Raw genomic sequence first — 22,645 nt, 5'->3', positions numbered from 1 at the left:
CAACCTTATGTCACAAGTAGATTGTAGCAGAATAAAGAAATATTTTGGAGATGAACAGAATTATATTATCCGTGGTAATATCTTTTCAAAGAGGTTAAATTGAGTAGTGGCAACTTTAAGAGTAAATATTAGAATCTAAATAACTGTTATTTCATTCCATCAATAAGTTTATACTGTATTGCTTGATTCATTCCTTTCAGGATGGAACTCAAGGTCACGGAAGATGACATGAACACAGATGGCAGATGAACACCAGACAGCCAATCAAGAAGTGGAAGAAGTAAGTGAAGATTTTGGAATTGTATAATTATTGAAAATGGTCATTAAATTTTTTTGCCTAATATTTATTCCCATCTGCAATGGAAAGTATAAGTTATCAAAAAGTTGTTTTGTCAGTACTAAGCACACGACAAGTAATGACAACCTTATGTCACAAGTAGATTGTAGCAGAATGAAGAAATATTGGAGATGAATAGAATTGTATTATCCGTGGTAATATCTTTTCAAAAAGGTTAAATTGAGTAGTGGCAACTTTAAGAGTAAATATTAGAATCTAAATAACTGTTACTTCATTCCATCAATAAGTTTATACTGTATTGTTTGATTCATTCCTTTCAGGATGGAACTCAAGGTCACGGAAGATGACACGAACACAGATGGCAGATGAACACCAGACAGCCAATCAAGAAGTGGAAGAAGTAAGTAAAGATTTTGGAATTGTATAATTATTGAAAATGGTCATTAAATTTTGTTGCCCAGTTATTTCTTTCCATCTGCAATGGAAAGTATAAGTTATCAAAAAGTTGTTTTGTCAGTACTAAGCACACGACAAGTAATGACAACCTTATGTCACAAGTAGATTGTAGCAAAATAAGGAAATATTTTGGAGATGAACAGAATTATATTATCCGTGGTAATATCTTTTCAAAGAGGTTAAATTGAGTAGTGGCAACTTTAAGAGTAAATATTAGAATCTAAATAACTGTTATTTCATTCCATCAATAAGTTTATACTGTACATTGTTTGATTTATTCCTTTCAGGATGGAACTCAAGGTCACGGAAGATGACACGAACACAGATGGCAGATGAACACCAGACAGCCAATCAAGAAGTGGAAGAAGTAAGTGAAGATTTTGGAATTGTATAATTATTGAAAATGGTCATTAAATTTTGTTGCCTAATATTTATTCCCATCTGCAATGGAAAGTATAAGTTATCATAAAGTTCTTTTGTCAGTACTAAGCACACGACAAGTAATGACAACCTTATGTCACAAGTAGATTGTAGCAGAATGAAGAAATATTGGAGATGAATAGAATTGTATTATCCGTGGTAATATCTTTTCAAAAAGGTTAAATTGAGTAGTGGCAACTTTAAGAGTAAATATTAGAATCTAAATAACTGTTACTTCATTCCATCAATAAGTTTATACTGTATTGTTTGATTCATTCCTTTCAGGATGGAACTCAAGGTCACGGAAGATGACACGAACACAGATGGCAGATGAACACCAGACAGCCAATCAAGAAGTGGAAGAAGTAAGTGAAGATTTTGGAATTGTATAATTACTGAGAATGGTCATTAAATTTTGTTGCCCAGTTATTTCTTTCCATCTGCAATGGAAAGTATAAGTTATCAAAAAGTTGTTTTGTCAGTACTAAGCACACGACAAGTAATGACAACCTTATGTCACAAGTAGATTGTAGCAAAATAAAGAAATATTTTGGAGATGAACAGAATTATATTATCCGTGGTAATATCTTTTCAAAGAGGTTAAATTGAGTAGTGGCAACTTTAAGAGTAAATATTAGAATCTAAATAACTGTTATTTCATTCCATCAATAAGTTTATACTGTATTGTTTGATTTATTCCTTTCAGGATGGAACTCAAGGTCACGGAAGATGACACGAACACAGATGGCAGATGAACACCAGACAGCCAATCAAGAAGTGGAAGAAGTAAGTGAAGATTTTGGAATTGTATAATTATTGAAAATGGTCATTAAATTTTGTTGCCTAATATTTATTCCCATCTGCAATGGAAAGTATAAGTTATCATAAAGTTCTTTTGTCAGTACTAAGCACACGACAAGTAATGACAACCTTATGCCACAAGTAGATTGTAGCAGAATGAAGAAATATTGGAGATGAATAGAATTGTATTATCCGTGGTAATATCTTTTCAAAAAGGTTAAATTGAGTAGTGGCAACTTTAAGAGTAAATATTAGAATCTAAATAACTGTTATTTCATTCCATCAATAAGTTTATACTGTATTGTTTGATTCATTCCTTTCAGGATGGAACTCAAGGTCACGGAAGATGACACGAACACCGATGGCAGATGAACACCAGACAGCCAATCAAGAAGTGGAAGAAGTAAGTGAAGATTTTGCAATTGTATAATTACTGAGAATGGTCATTAAATTCTGTTGCCCAATATTTGTTACCATCTGCAATGGAAAGTATAAGTTATCTAAAAGTTCTTTTGTCAGTACTAAGCACACGACAAGTAATGACAACCTTATGTCACAAGTAGATTGTAGCAGAATGAAGACATATTTTGGAGATGAACAGAATTGTATTATCCGTGGTAATATCTTTTCAAAAAGGTTAAATTGACTAGTGGCAACTTTAAGAGTAAATATTAGAATCTAAATAACTGTTATTTCATTCCATCAATAAGTTTATACTGTATTGTTTGATTCATTCCTTTCAGGATGGAACTCAAGGTCACGGAAGATGACACGAACACAGATGGCAGATGAACACCAGACAGCCAATCAAGAAGTGGAAGAAGTAAGTGAAGATTTTGGAATTGTATAATTACTGAGAATGGTCATTAAATTTTGTTGCCCAATATTTCTTCCCATCTGCAATGGAAAGTATAAGTTATCAAAAAGTTCTTTTGTCAGTGCTAAGCACACGGCAAGTAATGACAACCTTATGTCACAAGTAGATTGTAGCAGAAGAAAGAAATATTTTGGAGATGAACAGAATTATATTATCCGTGGTAATATCTTTTCAAAAAGGTTAAATTGAGTAGTGGCAACTTTAAGAGTAAATATTAGAATCTAAATAACTGTTATTTCATTCCATCAATAAGTTTATACTGTATTGTTTGATTCATTCCTTTCAGGATGGAACTCAAGGTAACGGAAGATGACACGAACACAGATGGCAGATGAACACCAGACAGCCAATCAAGAAATGGAAGAAGTAAGTGAAGATTTTGGAATTAAATAATTACTGTGAATGATCATTAAATTTTGTTGCCCAATATTTATTCCCATCTGCAATGGAAAGTACAAGTTATCAAAAAGTTCTTTTGTCAGTACTAAGCACACGACAAGTAATGACAACCTTATGTCACAAGTAGATTGTAGCAGAATGAAGAAATATTTTGGAGCTGAACAGAATTATATTATCCGTGGTTAAATTGAGTAGTGGCAACTTTAAGAGTAAATATTAGAATCTAAATAACTGTTATTTTATTCCATTAATAAGTTTATACTGTATTGTTTGATTCATTCCTTTCAGGATGGAACTCAAGGTCACGGAAGATGACACGAACACAGATGGCAGATGAACACCAGACAGCCAATCAAGAAGTGGAAGAAGTAAGTGAAGATTTTGGAATTGTATAATTAATGAGAATGGTCATTAAATTTTGTTGCCCAATATTTCTTCCCATCTGCAATGGAAAGTATAAGTTATCAAAAAATTCTTTTGTCAGTACTAAGCACAAGACAAGTAATGACAACCTTATGTCACAAGTAGATTGTAGCATAATAAAGAAATACTTTGGAGATGAACAGAATTATATTATCCGTGGTAATATCTTTTCAAAGAGGTTAAAATGAGTAGTGGCAACTTTAAGAGTAAATATTAGAATCTAAATAACTGTTATTTTATTCCATCAAAGAGTTTATACTGTATTGTTTGATTTATTCCTTTCAGGATGGAACTCAAGGTCACGGAAGATGACACGAACACAGATGGCAGATGAACACCAGACAGCCAATCAAGAAGTGGAAGAAGTAAGTGAAGATTTTGGAATTGTATAATTATTGAGAATGGTCATTAAATTTTGTTGCCCAATATTTATTCCCATCTGCAATGGAAAGTATAAGTTATCAAAAAGTTCTTTTGTCAGTACTAAGCACACGACAAGTAATGACAACCTTATGTCACAAGTAGATTGTAGCAGAATGAAGAAATATTTTGGAGATGAACAGAATTGTATTATCCGTGGTAATATCTTTTCAAAATGGTTCAATTGAGTAGTGGCAACTTTAAGAGTAAATATTAGAATCTAAATAACTGTTATTTCATTCCATCAATAAGTTTATACTGTATTGTTTGATTCATTCCTTTCAGGATGGAACTCAAGGTTACGGAAGATGACACGAACACAGATGGCAGATGAACACCAGACAGCCAATCAAGAAGTGGAAGAAGTAAGTGAAGATTTTGGAATTGTATAATTACCGAGAATGGTCATTAAATTTTGTTGCCCAATATTTCTTCCCATCTGCAATGGAAAGTATAAGTTATCAAAAAGTTCTTTTGTCAGTACTAAGCACACGACAAGTAATGACAACCTTATGTCACAAGTAGATTGTAGCAGAATGAAGAAATATTTTGGAGATGAACAGAATTGTATTATCCGTGGTAATATCTTTTCAAAATGGTTAAATTGAGTAGTGGCAACTTTAAGAGTAAATATTAGAATCTAAATAACTGTTATTTCATTCCATCAATAAGTTTATACTATATTGTTTGATTCATTCCTTTCAGGATGGAACTCAAGGTCACGGAAGATGACACGAACACAGATGGCAGATGAACACCAGACAGCCAATCAAGAAGTGGAAGAAGTAAGTGAAGATTTTGGAATTGTATAATTACCGAGAATGGTCATTAAATTTTGTTGCCCAATATTTATTCCCATCTGCAATGGAAAGTATAAGTTATCAAAAAGTTCTTTTGTCAATACTAAGCACACGACAAGCAATGGCAACCTTATGTCACAAGTAGATTGTAGCAGAATGAAGAAATATTTTGGAGATGAACAGAATTGTATTATCCGTGGTAATATCTTTTCAAAATGGTTAAATTGAGTAGTGGCAACTTTAAGAGTAAATATTAGAATCTAAATAACTGTTATTTCATTCCATCAATAAGTTTATACTATATTGTTTGATTCATTCCTTTCAGGATGGAACTCAAGGTCACGGAAGATGACACGAACACAGATGGCAGATGAACACCAGACAGCCAATCAAGAAGTGGAAGAAGTAAGTGAAGATTTTGGAATTGTATAATTACCGAGAATGGTCATTAAATTTTGTTGCCCAATATTTCTTCCCATCTGCAATGGAAAGTATAAGTTATCAAAAAGTTCTTTTGTCAATACTAAGCACACGACAAGCAATGGCAACCTTATGTCACAAGTAGATTGTAGCAGAATGAAGAAATAATGGAGATGAACAGAATTGTATTATCCGTGGTAATATCTTTTCAAAAAGGTTAAAGTGAGTAGTGGCAACTAATAAGAGTAAATATTAGAATCTAAATAACTTATTTCATTCCATCAATAAGTTTATACTGTATTGTTTGATTCATTCCTTTCAGGATGGAACTCAAGGTTACGGAAGATGACACGAACACAGATGGCAGATGAACACCAGACAGCCAATCAAGAAGTGGAAGAAGTAAGTGAAGATTTTGGAATTGTATAATTATTGAGAATGGTCATTAAATTTTGTTGCCCAATATTTATTCCCATCTGCAATGGAAAGTATAAGTTATCAAAAAGTTCTTTTGTCAGTACTAAGCACACGACAAGTAATGACAACCTTATGTCACAAGTAGATTGTAGCAGAATGAAGAAATATTTTGGAGATGAACAGAATTGTATTATCCGTGGTAATATCTTTTCAAAATGGTTCAATTGAGTAGTGGCAACTTTAAGAGTAAATATTAGAATCTAAATAACTGTTATTTCATTCCATCAATAAGTTTATACTGTATTGTTTGATTCATTCCTTTCAGGATGGAACTCAAGGTTACGGAAGATGACACGAACACAGATGGCAGATGAACACCAGACAGCCAATCAAGAAGTGGAAGAAGTAAGTGAAGATTTTGGAATTGTATAATTACCGAGAATGGTCATTAAATTTTGTTGCCCAATATTTCTTCCCATCTGCAATGGAAAGTATAAGTTATCAAAAAGTTCTTTTGTCAGTACTAAGCACACGACAAGTAATGACAACCTTATGTCACAAGTAGATTGTAGCAGAATGAAGAAATATTTTGGAGATGAACAGAATTGTATTATCCGTGGTAATATCTTTTCAAAATGGTTAAATTGAGTAGTGGCAACTTTAAGAGTAAATATTAGAATCTAAATAACTGTTATTTCATTCCATCAATAAGTTTATACTATATTGTTTGATTCATTCCTTTCAGGATGGAACTCAAGGTCACGGAAGATGACACGAACACAGATGGCAGATGAACACCAGACAGCCAATCAAGAAGTGGAAGAAGTAAGTGAAGATTTTGGAATTGTATAATTACCGAGAATGGTCATTAAATTTTGTTGCCCAATATTTATTCCCATCTGCAATGGAAAGTATAAGTTATCAAAAAGTTCTTTTGTCAATACTAAGCACACGACAAGCAATGGCAACCTTATGTCACAAGTAGATTGTAGCAGAATGAAGAAATATTTTGGAGATGAACAGAATTGTATTATCCGTGGTAATATCTTTTCAAAATGGTTAAATTGAGTAGTGGCAACTTTAAGAGTAAATATTAGAATCTAAATAACTGTTATTTCATTCCATCAATAAGTTTATACTATATTGTTTGATTCATTCCTTTCAGGATGGAACTCAAGGTCACGGAAGATGACACGAACACAGATGGCAGATGAACACCAGACAGCCAATCAAGAAGTGGAAGAAGTAAGTGAAGATTTTGGAATTGTATAATTACCGAGAATGGTCATTAAATTTTGTTGCCCAATATTTCTTCCCATCTGCAATGGAAAGTATAAGTTATCAAAAAGTTCTTTTGTCAATACTAAGCACACGACAAGCAATGGCAACCTTATGTCACAAGTAGATTGTAGCAGAATGAAGAAATAATGGAGATGAACAGAATTGTATTATCCGTGGTAATATCTTTTCAAAAAGGTTAAAGTGAGTAGTGGCAACTAATAAGAGTAAATATTAGAATCTAAATAACTTATTTCATTCCATCAATAAGTTTATACTGTATTGTTTGATTCATTCCTTTCAGGATGGAACTCAAGGTTACGGAAGATGACACGAACACAGATGGCAGATGAACACCAGACAGCCAATCAAGAAGTGGAAGAAGTAAGTGAAGATTTTGGAATTGTATAATTACTGAGAATGGTCATTAAATTTTGTTGCCCAATATTTCTTCCCATCTGCAATGGAATGTATAAGTTATCAAAAAGTTGTTTTGTTAGTACTAAGCACACGACAAGTAATGACAACCTTATGTCACAAGTAGATTGTAGCAGAATAAAGAAATATTTTGGAGATGAACAGAATTATATTATCCGTGGTAATATCTTTTCAAAGAGGTTAAATTGAGTAGTGGCAACTTTAAGAGTAAATATTAGAATCTAAATAACTGTTACTTCATTCCATCAATAAGTTTATACTGTATTGTTTGATTCATTCCTTTCAGGATGGAACTCAAGGTCACGGAACATGACACGAACACAGATGGCAGATGAACACCAGACAGCCAATCAAGAAGTGGAAGAAGTAAGTGAAGATTTTGGAATTGTATAATTATTGAGAATGGTCATTAAATTTTGTTGCCCAATATTTATTCCCATCTGCAATGGAAAGTATAAGTTATCAAAAAGTTCTTTTGTCAGTACTAAGCACACGACAAGTAATGACAACCTTATGTCACAAGTAGATTGTAGCAGAATGAAGAAATATTTTGGAGATGAACAGAATTGTATTATCCGTGGTAATATCTTTTCAAAATGGTTAAATTGAGTAGTGGCAACTTTAAGAGTAAATATTAGAATCTAAATAACTGTTATTTCATTCCATCAATAAGTTTATACTGTATTGTTTGATTCATTCCTTTCAGGATGGAACTCAAGGTTACGGAAGATGACACGAACACAGATGGCAGATGAACACCAGACAGCCAATCAAGAAGTGGAAGAAGTAAGTGAAGATTTTGGAATTGTATAATTACCGAGAATGGTCATTAAATTTTGTTGCCCAATATTTCTTCCCATCTGCAATGGAAAGTATAAGTTATCAAAAAGTTCTTTTGTCAGTACTAAGCACACGACAAGTAATGACAACCTTATGTCACAAGTAGATTGTAGCAGAATGAAGAAATATTTTGGAGATGAACAGAATTGTATTATCCGTGGTAATATCTTTTCAAAATGGTTAAATTGAGTAGTGGCAACTTTAAGAGTAAATATTAGAATCTAAATAACTGTTATTTCATTCCATCAATAAGTTTATACTATATTGTTTGATTCATTCCTTTCAGGATGGAACTCAAGGTCACGGAAGATGACACGAACACAGATGGCAGATGAACACCAGACAGCCAATCAAGAAGTGGAAGAAGTAAGTGAAGATTTTGGAATTGTATAATTACCGAGAATGGTCATTAAATTTTGTTGCCCAATATTTATTCCCATCTGCAATGGAAAGTATAAGTTATCAAAAAGTTCTTTTGTCAATACTAAGCACACGACAAGCAATGGCAACCTTATGTCACAAGTAGATTGTAGCAAAGTAAGGAAATATTTTGGAGATGAACAGAATTATATTATCCGTGGTAATATCTTTTCAAAGAGGTTAAATTGAGTAGTGGCAACTTTAAGAGTAAATATTAGAATCTAAATAACTGTTACTTCATTCCATCAATAAGTTTATACTGTATTGTTTGATTCATTCCTTTCAGGATGGAACTCAAGGTCACGGAAGATGACACGAACACAGATGGCAGATGAACACCAGACAGCCAATCAAGAAGTGGAAGAAGTAAGTGAAGATTTTGGAATTGTATAATTATTCAAAATGGTCATTAAATTTTGTTGCCCAGTTATTTCTTTCCATCTGCAATGGAAAGTATAAGTTATCAAAAAGTTGTTTTGTCAGTACTAAGCACACGACAAGTAATGACAACCTTATGTCACAAGTAGATTGTAGCAAAGTAAGGAAATATTTTGGAGATGAACAGAATTATATTATCCGTGGTAATATCTTTTCAAAAAGGTTAAAGTGAGTAGTGGCAACTAATAAGAGTAAATATTAGAATCTAAATAACTTATTTCATTCCATCAATAAGTTTATACTATATTGTTTGATTCATTCCTTTCAGGATGGAACTCAAGGTTACGGAAGATGACACGAACACAGATGGCAGATGAACACCAGACAGCCAATCAAGAAGTGGAAGAAGTAAGTGAAGATTTTGGAATTGTATAATTACTGAGAATGGTCATTAAATTTTGTTGCCCAATATTTCTTCCCATCTGCAATGGAATGTATAAGTTATCAAAAAGTTGTTTTGTTAGTACTAAGCACACGACAAGTAATGACAACCTTATGTCACAAGTAGATTGTAGCAGAATAAAGAAATATTTTGGAGATGAACAGAATTATATTATCCGTGGTAATATCTTTTCAAAGAGGTTAAATTGAGTAGTGGCAACTTTAAGAGTAAATATTAGAATCTAAATAACTGTTATTTCATTCCATCAATAAGTTTATACTGTATTGCTTGATTCATTCCTTTCAGGATGGAACTCAAGGTCACGGAAGATGACATGAACACAGATGGCAGATGAACACCAGACAGCCAATCAAGAAGTGGAAGAAGTAAGTGAAGATTTTGGAATTGTATAATTATTGAAAATGGTCATTAAATTTTTTTGCCTAATATTTATTCCCATCTGCAATGGAAAGTATAAGTTATCAAAAAGTTGTTTTGTCAGTACTAAGCACACGACAAGTAATGACAACCTTATGTCACAAGTAGATTGTAGCAGAATGAAGAAATATTGGAGATGAATAGAATTGTATTATCCGTGGTAATATCTTTTCAAAAAGGTTAAATTGAGTAGTGGCAACTTTAAGAGTAAATATTAGAATCTAAATAACTGTTACTTCATTCCATCAATAAGTTTATACTGTATTGTTTGATTCATTCCTTTCAGGATGGAACTCAAGGTCACGGAAGATGACACGAACACAGATGGCAGATGAACACCAGACAGCCAATCAAGAAGTGGAAGAAGTAAGTAAAGATTTTGGAATTGTATAATTATTGAAAATGGTCATTAAATTTTGTTGCCCAGTTATTTCTTTCCATCTGCAATGGAAAGTATAAGTTATCAAAAAGTTGTTTTGTCAGTACTAAGCACACGACAAGTAATGACAACCTTATGTCACAAGTAGATTGTAGCAAAATAAGGAAATATTTTGGAGATGAACAGAATTATATTATCCGTGGTAATATCTTTTCAAAGAGGTTAAATTGAGTAGTGGCAACTTTAAGAGTAAATATTAGAATCTAAATAACTGTTATTTCATTCCATCAATAAGTTTATACTGTACATTGTTTGATTTATTCCTTTCAGGATGGAACTCAAGGTCACGGAAGATGACACGAACACAGATGGCAGATGAACACCAGACAGCCAATCAAGAAGTGGAAGAAGTAAGTGAAGATTTTGGAATTGTATAATTATTGAAAATGGTCATTAAATTTTGTTGCCTAATATTTATTCCCATCTGCAATGGAAAGTATAAGTTATCATAAAGTTCTTTTGTCAGTACTAAGCACACGACAAGTAATGACAACCTTATGTCACAAGTAGATTGTAGCAGAATGAAGAAATATTGGAGATGAATAGAATTGTATTATCCGTGGTAATATCTTTTCAAAAAGGTTAAATTGAGTAGTGGCAACTTTAAGAGTAAATATTAGAATCTAAATAACTGTTACTTCATTCCATCAATAAGTTTATACTGTATTGTTTGATTCATTCCTTTCAGGATGGAACTCAAGGTCACGGAAGATGACACGAACACAGATGGCAGATGAACACCAGACAGCCAATCAAGAAGTGGAAGAAGTAAGTGAAGATTTTGGAATTGTATAATTACTGAGAATGGTCATTAAATTTTGTTGCCCAGTTATTTCTTTCCATCTGCAATGGAAAGTATAAGTTATCAAAAAGTTGTTTTGTCAGTACTAAGCACACGACAAGTAATGACAACCTTATGTCACAAGTAGATTGTAGCAAAATAAAGAAATATTTTGGAGATGAACAGAATTATATTATCCGTGGTAATATCTTTTCAAAGAGGTTAAATTGAGTAGTGGCAACTTTAAGAGTAAATATTAGAATCTAAATAACTGTTATTTCATTCCATCAATAAGTTTATACTGTATTGTTTGATTTATTCCTTTCAGGATGGAACTCAAGGTCACGGAAGATGACACGAACACAGATGGCAGATGAACACCAGACAGCCAATCAAGAAGTGGAAGAAGTAAGTGAAGATTTTGGAATTGTATAATTATTGAAAATGGTCATTAAATTTTGTTGCCTAATATTTATTCCCATCTGCAATGGAAAGTATAAGTTATCATAAAGTTCTTTTGTCAGTACTAAGCACACGACAAGTAATGACAACCTTATGCCACAAGTAGATTGTAGCAGAATGAAGAAATATTGGAGATGAATAGAATTGTATTATCCGTGGTAATATCTTTTCAAAAAGGTTAAATTGAGTAGTGGCAACTTTAAGAGTAAATATTAGAATCTAAATAACTGTTATTTCATTCCATCAATAAGTTTATACTGTATTGTTTGATTCATTCCTTTCAGGATGGAACTCAAGGTCACGGAAGATGACACGAACACCGATGGCAGATGAACACCAGACAGCCAATCAAGAAGTGGAAGAAGTAAGTGAAGATTTTGCAATTGTATAATTACTGAGAATGGTCATTAAATTCTGTTGCCCAATATTTGTTACCATCTACAATGGAAAGTATAAGTTATCTAAAAGTTCTTTTGTCAGTACTATGCACACGACAAGTAATGACAACCTTATGTCACAAGTAGATTGTAGCAGAATGAAGACATATTTTGGAGATGAACAGAATTGTATTATCCGTGGTAATATCTTTTCAAAAAGGTTAAATTGACTAGTGGCAACTTTAAGAGTAAATATTAGAATCTAAATAACTGTTATTTCATTCCATCAATAAGTTTATACTGTATTGTTTGATTCATTCCTTTCAGGATGGAACTCAAGGTCACGGAAGATGACACGAACACAGATGGCAGATGAACACCAGACAGCCAATCAAGAAGTGGAAGAAGTAAGTGAAGATTTTGGAATTGTATAATTACTGAGAATGGTCATTAAATTTTGTTGCCCAATATTTCTTCCCATCTGCAATGGAAAGTATAAGTTATCAAAAAGTTCTTTTGTCAGTGCTAAGCACACGGCAAGTAATGACAACCTTATGTCACAAGTAGATTGTAGCAGAAGAAAGAAATATTTTGGAGATGAACAGAATTATATTATCCGTGGTAATATCTTTTCAAAAAGGTTAAATTGAGTAGTGGCAACTTTAAGAGTAAATATTAGAATCTAAATAACTGTTATTTCATTCCATCAATAAGTTTATACTGTATTGTTTGATTCATTCCTTTCAGGATGGAACTCAAGGTAACGGAAGATGACACGAACACAGATGGCAGATGAACACCAGACAGCCAATCAAGAAATGGAAGAAGTAAGTGAAGATTTTGGAATTAAATAATTACTGTGAATGATCATTAAATTTTGTTGCCCAATATTTATTCCCATCTGCAATGGAAAGTACAAGTTATCAAAAAGTTCTTTTGTCAGTACTAAGCACACGACAAGTAATGACAACCTTATGTCACAAGTAGATTGTAGCAGAATGAAGAAATATTTTGGAGCTGAACAGAATTATATTATCCGTGGTTAAATTGAGTAGTGGCAACTTTAAGAGTAAATATTAGAATCTAAATAACTGTTATTTTATTCCATTAATAAGTTTATACTGTATTGTTTGATTCATTCCTTTCAGGATGGAACTCAAGGTCACGGAAGATGACACGAACACAGATGGCAGATGAACACCAGACAGCCAATCAAGAAGTGGAAGAAGTAAGTGAAGATTTTGGAATTGTATAATTAATGAGAATGGTCATTAAATTTTGTTGCCCAATATTTCTTCCCATCTGCAATGGAAAGTATAAGTTATCAAAAAATTCTTTTGTCAGTACTAAGCACAAGACAAGTAATGACAACCTTATGTCACAAGTAGATTGTAGCATAATAAAGAAATACTTTGGAGATGAACAGAATTATATTATCCGTGGTAATATCTTTTCAAAGAGGTTAAAATGAGTAGTGGCAACTTTAAGAGTAAATATTAGAATCTAAATAACTGTTATTTTATTCCATCAAAGAGTTTATACTGTATTGTTTGATTTATTCCTTTCAGGATGGAACTCAAGGTCACGGAAGATGACACGAACACAGATGGCAGATGAACACCAGACAGCCAATCAAGAAGTGGAAGAAGTAAGTGAAGATTTTGGAATTGTATAATTATTGAGAATGGTCATTAAATTTTGTTGCCCAATATTTATTCCCATCTGCAATGGAAAGTATAAGTTATCAAAAAGTTCTTTTGTCAGTACTAAGCACACGACAAGTAATGACAACCTTATGTCACAAGTAGATTGTAGCAGAATGAAGAAATATTTTGGAGATGAACAGAATTGTATTATCCGTGGTAATATCTTTTCAAAATGGTTAAATTGAGTAGTGGCAACTTTAAGAGTAAATATTAGAATCTAAATAACTGTTATTTCATTCCATCAATAAGTTTATACTGTATTGTTTGATTCATTCCTTTCAGGATGGAACTCAAGGTTACGGAAGATGACACGAACACAGATGGCAGATGAACACCAGACAGCCAATCAAGAAGTGGAAGAAGTAAGTGAAGATTTTGGAATTGTATAATTACCGAGAATGGTCATTAAATTTTGTTGCCCAATATTTCTTCCCATCTGCAATGGAAAGTATAAGTTATCAAAAAGTTCTTTTGTCAGTACTAAGCACACGACAAGTAATGACAACCTTATGTCACAAGTAGATTGTAGCAGAATGAAGAAATATTTTGGAGATGAACAGAATTGTATTATCCGTGGTAATATCTTTTCAAAATGGTTAAATTGAGTAGTGGCAACTTTAAGAGTAAATATTAGAATCTAAATAACTGTTATTTCATTCCATCAATAAGTTTATACTATATTGTTTGATTCATTCCTTTCAGGATGGAACTCAAGGTCACGGAAGATGACACGAACACAGATGGCAGATGAACACCAGACAGCCAATCAAGAAGTGGAAGAAGTAAGTGAAGATTTTGGAATTGTATAATTACCGAGAATGGTCATTAAATTTTGTTGCCCAATATTTATTCCCATCTGCAATGGAAAGTATAAGTTATCAAAAAGTTCTTTTGTCAATACTAAGCACACGACAAGCAATGGCAACCTTATGTCACAAGTAGATTGTAGCAGAATGAAGAAATATTTTGGAGATGAACAGAATTGTATTATCCGTGGTAATATCTTTTCAAAATGGTTAAATTGAGTAGTGGCAACTTTAAGAGTAAATATTAGAATCTAAATAACTGTTATTTCATTCCATCAATAAGTTTATACTATATTGTTTGATTCATTCCTTTCAGGATGGAACTCAAGGTCACGGAAGATGACACGAACACAGATGGCAGATGAACACCAGACAGCCAATCAAGAAGTGGAAGAAGTAAGTGAAGATTTTGGAATTGTATAATTACCGAGAATGGTCATTAAATTTTGTTGCCCAATATTTCTTCCCATCTGCAATGGAAAGTATAAGTTATCAAAAAGTTCTTTTGTCAATACTAAGCACACGACAAGCAATGGCAACCTTATGTCACAAGTAGATTGTAGCAGAATGAAGAAATAATGGAGATGAACAGAATTGTATTATCCGTGGTAATATCTTTTCAAAAAGGTTAAAGTGAGTAGTGGCAACTAATAAGAGTAAATATTAGAATCTAAATAACTTATTTCATTCCATCAATAAGTTTATACTGTATTGTTTGATTCATTCCTTTCAGGATGGAACTCAAGGTTACGGAAGATGACACGAACACAGATGGCAGATGAACACCAGACAGCCAATCAAGAAGTGGAAGAAGTAAGTGAAGATTTTGGAATTGTATAATTACTGAGAATGGTCATTAAATTTTGTTGCCCAATATTTCTTCCCATCTGCAATGGAATGTATAAGTTATCAAAAAGTTGTTTTGTTAGTACTAAGCACACGACAAGTAATGACAACCTTATGTCACAAGTAGATTGTAGCAGAATAAAGAAATATTTTGGAGATGAACAGAATTATATTATCCGTGGTAATATCTTTTCAAAGAGGTTAAATTGAGTAGTGGCAACTTTAAGAGTAAATATTAGAATCTAAATAACTGTTACTTCATTCCATCAATAAGTTTATACTGTATTGTTTGATTCATTCCTTTCAGGATGGAACTCAAGGTCACGGAACATGACACGAACACAGATGGCAGATGAACACCAGACAGCCAATCAAGAAGTGGAAGAAGTAAGTGAAGATTTTGGAATTGTATAATTATTGAGAATGGTCATTAAATTTTGTTGCCCAATATTTATTCCCATCTGCAATGGAAAGTATAAGTTATCAAAAAGTTCTTTTGTCAGTACTAAGCACACGACAAGTAATGACAACCTTATGTCACAAGTAGATTGTAGCAGAATGAAGAAATATTTTGGAGATGAACAGAATTGTATTATCCGTGGTAATATCTTTTCAAAATGGTTAAATTGAGTAGTGGCAACTTTAAGAGTAAATATTAGAATCTAAATAACTGTTATTTCATTCCATCAATAAGTTTATACTGTATTGTTTGATTCATTCCTTTCAGGATGGAACTCAAGGTTACGGAAGATGACACGAACACAGATGGCAGATGAACACCAGACAGCCAATCAAGAAGTGGAAGAAGTAAGTGAAGATTTTGGAATTGTATAATTACCGAGAATGGTCATTAAATTTTGTTGCCCAATATTTCTTCCCATCTGCAATGGAAAGTATAAGTTATCAAAAAGTTCTTTTGTCAGTACTAAGCACACGACAAGTAATGACAACCTTATGTCACAAGTAGATTGTAGCAGAATGAAGAAATATTTTGGAGATGAACAGAATTGTATTATCCGTGGTAATATCTTTTCAAAATGGTTAAATTGAGTAGTGGCAACTTTAAGAGTAAATATTAGAATCTAAATAACTGTTATTTCATTCCTTCAATAAGTTTATACTATATTGTTTGATTCATTCCTTTCAGGATGGAACTCAAGGTCACGGAAGATGACACGAACACAGATGGCAGATGAACACCAGACAGCCAATCAAGAAGTGGAAGAAGTAAGTGAAGATTTTGGAATTGTATAATTACCGAGAATGGTCATTAAATTTTGTTGCCCAATATTTATTCCCATCTGCAATGGAAAGTATAAGTTATCAAAAAGTTCTTTTGTCAATACTAAGCACACGACAAGCAATGGCAACCTTATGTCACAAGTAGATTGTAGCAGAATGAAGAAATATTTTGGAGATGAACAGAATTGTATTATCCGTGGTAATATCTTTTCAAAATGGTTAAATTGAGTAGTGGCAACTTTAAGAGTAAATATTAGAATCTAAATAACTGTTATTTCATTCCATCAATAAGTTTATACTATATTGTTTGATTCATTCCTTTCAGGATGGAACTCAAGGTCACGGAAGATGACACGAACACAGATGGCAGATGAACACCAGACAGCCAATCAAGAAGTGGAAGAAGTAAGTGAAGATTTTGGAATTGTATAATTACCGAGAATGGTCATTAAATTTTGTTGCCCAATATTTCTTCCCATCTGCAATGGAAAGTATAAGTTATCAAAAAGTTCTTTTGTCAATACTAAGCACACGACAAGCAATGGCAACCTTATGTCACAAGTAGATTGTAGCAGAATGAAGAAATAATGGAGATGAACAGAATTGTATTATCCGTGGTAATATCTTTTCAAAAAGGTTAAAGTGAGTAGTGGCAACTAATAAGAGTAAATATTAGAATCTAAATAACTTATTTCATTCCATCAATAAGTTTATACTGTATTGTTTGATTCATTCCTTTCAGGGTGGAACTCAAGGTTACGGAAGATGACACGAACACAGATGGCAGATGAACACCAGACAGCCAATCAAGAAGTGGAAGAAGTAAGTGAAGATTTTGGAATTGTATAATTACTGAGAATGGTCATTAAATTTTGTTGCCCAATATTTCTTCCCATCTGCAATGGAATGTATAAGTTATCAAAAAGTTGTTTTGTTAGTACTAAGCACACGACAAGTAATGACAACCTTATGTCACAAGTAGATTGTAGCAGAATAAAGAAATATTTTGGAGATGAACAGAATTATATTATCCGTGGTAATATCTTTTCAAAGAGGTTAAATTGAGTAGTGGCAACTTTAAGAGTAAATATTAGAATCTAAATAACTGTTACTTCATTCCATCAATAAGTTTATACTGTATTGTTTGATTCATTCCTTTCAGGATGGAACTCAAGGTCACGGAACATGACACGAACACAGATGGCAGATGAACACCAGACAGCCAATCAAGAAGTGGAAGAAGTAAGTGAAGATTTTGGAATTGTATAATTATTGAAAATGGTCATTAAATTTTGTTGCCCAGTTATTTCTTTCCATCTGCAATGGAAAGTATAAGTTATCAAAAAGTTGTTTTGTCAGTACTAAGCACACGACAAGTAATGACAACCTTATGTCACAAGTAGATTGTAGCAAAGTAAGGAAATATTTTGGAGATGAACAGAATTATATTATCCGTGGTAATATCTTTTCAAAGAGGTTAAATTGAGTAGTGGCAACTTTAAGAGTAAATATTAGAATCTAAATAACTTATTTCATTCCATCAATAAGTTTATACTGTATTGTTTGATTCATTCCTTTCAGGATGGAACTCAAGGTTACGGAAGATGACACGAACACAGATGGCAGATGAACACCAGACAGCCAATCAAGAAGTGGAAGAAGTAAGTGAAGATTTTGGAATTGTATAATTACTGAGAATGGTCATTAAATTTTGTTGCCCAATATTTCTTCCCATCTGCAATGGAATGTATAAGTTATCAAAAAGTTGTTTTGTTAGTACTAAGCACACGACAAGTAATGACAACCTTATGTCACAAGTAGATTGTAGCAGAATAAAGAAATATTTTGGAGATGAACAGAATTGTATTATCCGTGGTAATATCTTTTCAAAAAGGTTAAAGTGAGTAGTGGCAACTAATAAGAGTAAATATTAGAATCTAAATAACTTATTTCATTCCATCAATAAGTTTATACTGTATTGTTTGATTCATTCCTTTCAGGATGGAACTCAAGGTTACGGAAGATGACACGAACACAGATGGCAGATGAACACCAGACAGCCAATCAAGAAGTGGAAGAAGTAAGTGAAGATTTTGGAATTGTATAATTACCGAGAATGGTCATTAAATTTTGTTGCCCAATATTTATTCCCATCTGCAATGGAAAGTATAAGTTATCAAAAAGTTCTTTTGTCAATACTAAGCACACGACAAGCAATGGCAACCTTATGTCACAAGTAGATTGTAGCAGAATGAAGAAATATTTTGGAGATGAACAGAATTGTATTATCCGTGGTAATATCTTTTCAAAATGGTTAAATTGAGTAGTGGCAACTTTAAGAGTAAATATTAGAATCTAAATAACTGTTATTTCATTCCATCAATAAGTTTATACTATATTGTTTGATTCATTCCTTTCAGGATGGAACTCAAGGTCACGGAAGATGACACGAACACAGATGGCAGATGAACACCAGACAGCCAATCAAGAAGTGGAAGAAGTAAGTGAAGATTTTGGAATTGTATAATTACCGAGAATGGTCATTAAATTTTGTTGCCCAATATTTCTTCCCATCTGCAATGGAAAGTATAAGTTATCAAAAAGTTCTTTTGTCAATACTAAGCACACGACAAGCAATGGCAACCTTATGTCACAAGTAGATTGTAGCAGAATGAAGAAATAATGGAGATGAACAGAATTGTATTATCCGTGGTAATATCTTTTCAAAAAGGTTAAAGTGAGTAGTGGCAACTAATAAGAGTAAATATTAGAATCTAAATAACTTATTTCATTCCATCAATAAGTTTATACTGTATTGTTTGATTCATTCCTTTCAGGATGGAACTCAAGGTTACGGAAGATGACACGAACACAGATGGCAGATGAACACCAGACAGCCAATCAAGAAGTGGAAGAAGTAAGTGAAGATTTTGGAATTGTATAATTACTGAGAATGGTCATTAAATTTTGTTGCCCAATATTTCTTCCCATCTGCAATGGAATGTATAAGTTATCAAAAAGTTGTTTTGTTAGTACTAAGCACACGACAAGTAATGACAACCTTATGTCACAAGTAGATTGTAGCAGAATAAAGAAATATTTTGGAGATGAACAGAATTATATTATCCGTGGTAATATCTTTTCAAAGAGGTTAAATTGAGTAGTGGCAACTTTAAGAGTAAATATTAGAATCTAAATAACTGTTACTTCATTCCATCAATAAGTTTATACTGTATTGTTTGATTCATTCCTTTCAGGATGGAACTCAAGGTCACGGAACATGACACGAACACAGATGGCAGATGAACACCAGACAGCCAATCAAGAAGTGGAAGAAGTAAGTGAAGATTTTGGAATTGTATAATTATTGAAAATGGTCATTAAATTTTGTTGCCCAGTTATTTCTTTCCATCTGCAATGGAAAGTATAAGTTATCAAAAAGTTGTTTTGTCAGTACTAAGCACACGACAAGTAATGACAACCTTATGTCACAAGTAGATTGTAGCAAAGTAAGGAAATATTTTGGAGATGAACAGAATTATATTATCCGTGGTAATATCTTTTCAAAGAGGTTAAATTGAGTAGTGGCAACTTTAAGAGTAAATATTAGAATCTAAATAACTGTTACTTCATTCCATCAATAAGTTTATACTGTATTGTTTGATTCATTCCTTTCAGGATGGAACTCAAGGTCACGGAAGATGACACGAACACAGATGGCAGATGAACACCAGACAGCCAATCAAGAAGTGGAAGAAGTAAGTGAAGATTTTGGAATTGTATAATTATTCAAAATGGTCATTAAATTTTGTTGCCCACTTATTTCTTTCCATCTGCAATGGAAAGTATAAGTTATCAAAAAGTTGTTTTGTCAGTACTAAGCACACGACAAGTAATGACAACCTTATGTCACAAGTAGATTGTAGCAAAGTAAGGAAATATTTTGGAGATGAACAGAATTATATTATCCGTGGTAATATCTTTTCAAAAAGGTTAAAGTGAGTAGTGGCAACTAATAAGAGTAAATATTAGAATCTAAATAACTTATTTCATTCCATCAATAAGTTTATACTGTATTGTTTGATTCATTCCTTTCAGGATGGAACTCAAGGTTACGGAAGATGACACGAACACAGATGGCAGATGAACACCAGACAGCCAATCAAGAAGTGGAAGAAGTAAGTGAAGATTTTGGAATTGTATAATTACTGAGAATGGTCATTAAATTTTGTTGCCCAATATTTCTTCCCATCTGCAATGGAATGTATAAGTTATCAAAAAGTTGTTTTGTTAGTACTAAGCACACGACAAGTAATGACAACCTTATGTCACAAGTAGATTGTAGCAGAATAAAGAAATATTTTGGAGATGAACAGAATTATATTATCCGTGGTAATATCTTTTCAAAGAGGTTAAATTGAGTAGTGGCAACTTTAAGAGTAAATATTAGAATCTAAATAACTGTTATTTCATTCCATCAATAAGTTTATACTGTATTGCTTGATTCATTCCTTTCAGAATGGAACTCAAGGTCACGGAAGATGACACGAACACAGATGGCAGATGAACACCAGACAGCCAATCAAGAAGTGGAAGAAGTAAGTGAAGATTTTGGAATTGTATAATTATTGAAAATGGTCATTAAATTTTTTTGCCTAATATTTATTCCCATCTGCAATGGAAAGTATAAGTTATCAAAAAGTTGTTTTGTCAGTACTAAGCACACGACAAGTAATGACAACCTTATGTCACAAGTAGATTGTAGCAGAATGAAGAAATATTGGAGATGAATAGAATTGTATTATCCGTGGTAATATCTTTTCAAAAAGGTTAAATTGAGTAGTGGCAACTTTAAGAGTAAATATTAGAATCTAAATAACTGTTACTTCATTCCATCAATAAGTTTATACTGTATTGTTTGATTCATTCCTTTCAGGATGGAACTCAAGGTCACGGAAGATGACACGAACACAGATGGCAGATGAACACCAGACAGCCAATCAAGAAGTGGAAGAAGTAAGTAAAGATTTTGGAATTGTATAATTATTGAAAATGGTCATTAAATTTTGTTGCCCAGTTATTTCTTTCCATCTGCAATGGAAAGTATAAGTTATCAAAAAGTTGTTTTGTCAGTACTAAGCACACGACAAGTAATGACAACCTTATGTCACAAGTAGATTGTAGCAAAATAAGGAAATATTTTGGAGATGAACAGAATTATATTATCCGTGGTAATATCTTTTCAAAGAGGTTAAATTGAGTAGTGGCAACTTTAAGAGTAAATATTAGAATCTAAATAACTGTTATTTCATTCCATCAATAAGTTTATACTGTACATTGTTTGATTTATTCCTTTCAGGATGGAACTCAAGGTCACGGAAGATGACACGAACACCGATGGCAGATGAACACCAGACAGCCAATCAAGAAGTGGAAGAAGTAAGTGAAGATTTTGGAATTGTATAATTATTGAAAATGGTCATTAAATTCTGTTGCCTAATATTTATTCCCATCTGCAATGGAAAGTATAAGTTATCATAAAGTTCTTTTGTCAGTACTAAGCACACGACAAGTAATGACAACCTTATGTCACAAGTAGATTGTAGCAGAATGAAGAAATATTGGAGATGAATAGAATTGTATTTTCCGTGGTAATATCTTTTCAAAAAGGTTAAATTGAGTAGTGGCAACTTTAAGAGTAAATATTAGAATCTAAATAACTGTTATTTCATTCCATCAATAAGTTTATACTGTATTGTTTGATTCATTCCTTTCAGGATGGAACTCAAGGTCACGGAAGATGACACGAACACAGATGGCAGATGAACACCAGACAGCCAATCAAGAAGTGAAAGAAGTAAGTGAAGATTTTGGAATTGTATAATTACTGAGAATGGTCATTAAATTTTGTTGCCCAATATTTATTCCCATCTGCAATGGAAAGTATAAGTTATCAAAAAGTTGTTTTGTCAGTACTAAGCACACGACAAGTAATGACAACCTTATGTCACAAGTAGATTG

Source organism: Glandiceps talaboti, chromosome 5 (genome assembly GCF_964340395.1).
Source record: "Glandiceps talaboti chromosome 5, keGlaTala1.1, whole genome shotgun sequence".
Classification (NCBI taxonomy): domain Eukaryota; kingdom Metazoa; phylum Hemichordata; class Enteropneusta; family Spengelidae; genus Glandiceps; species Glandiceps talaboti.
The sequence above is the reverse complement of the archived record's forward strand: the minus strand, read 5'-3'. Positions refer to the sequence as shown.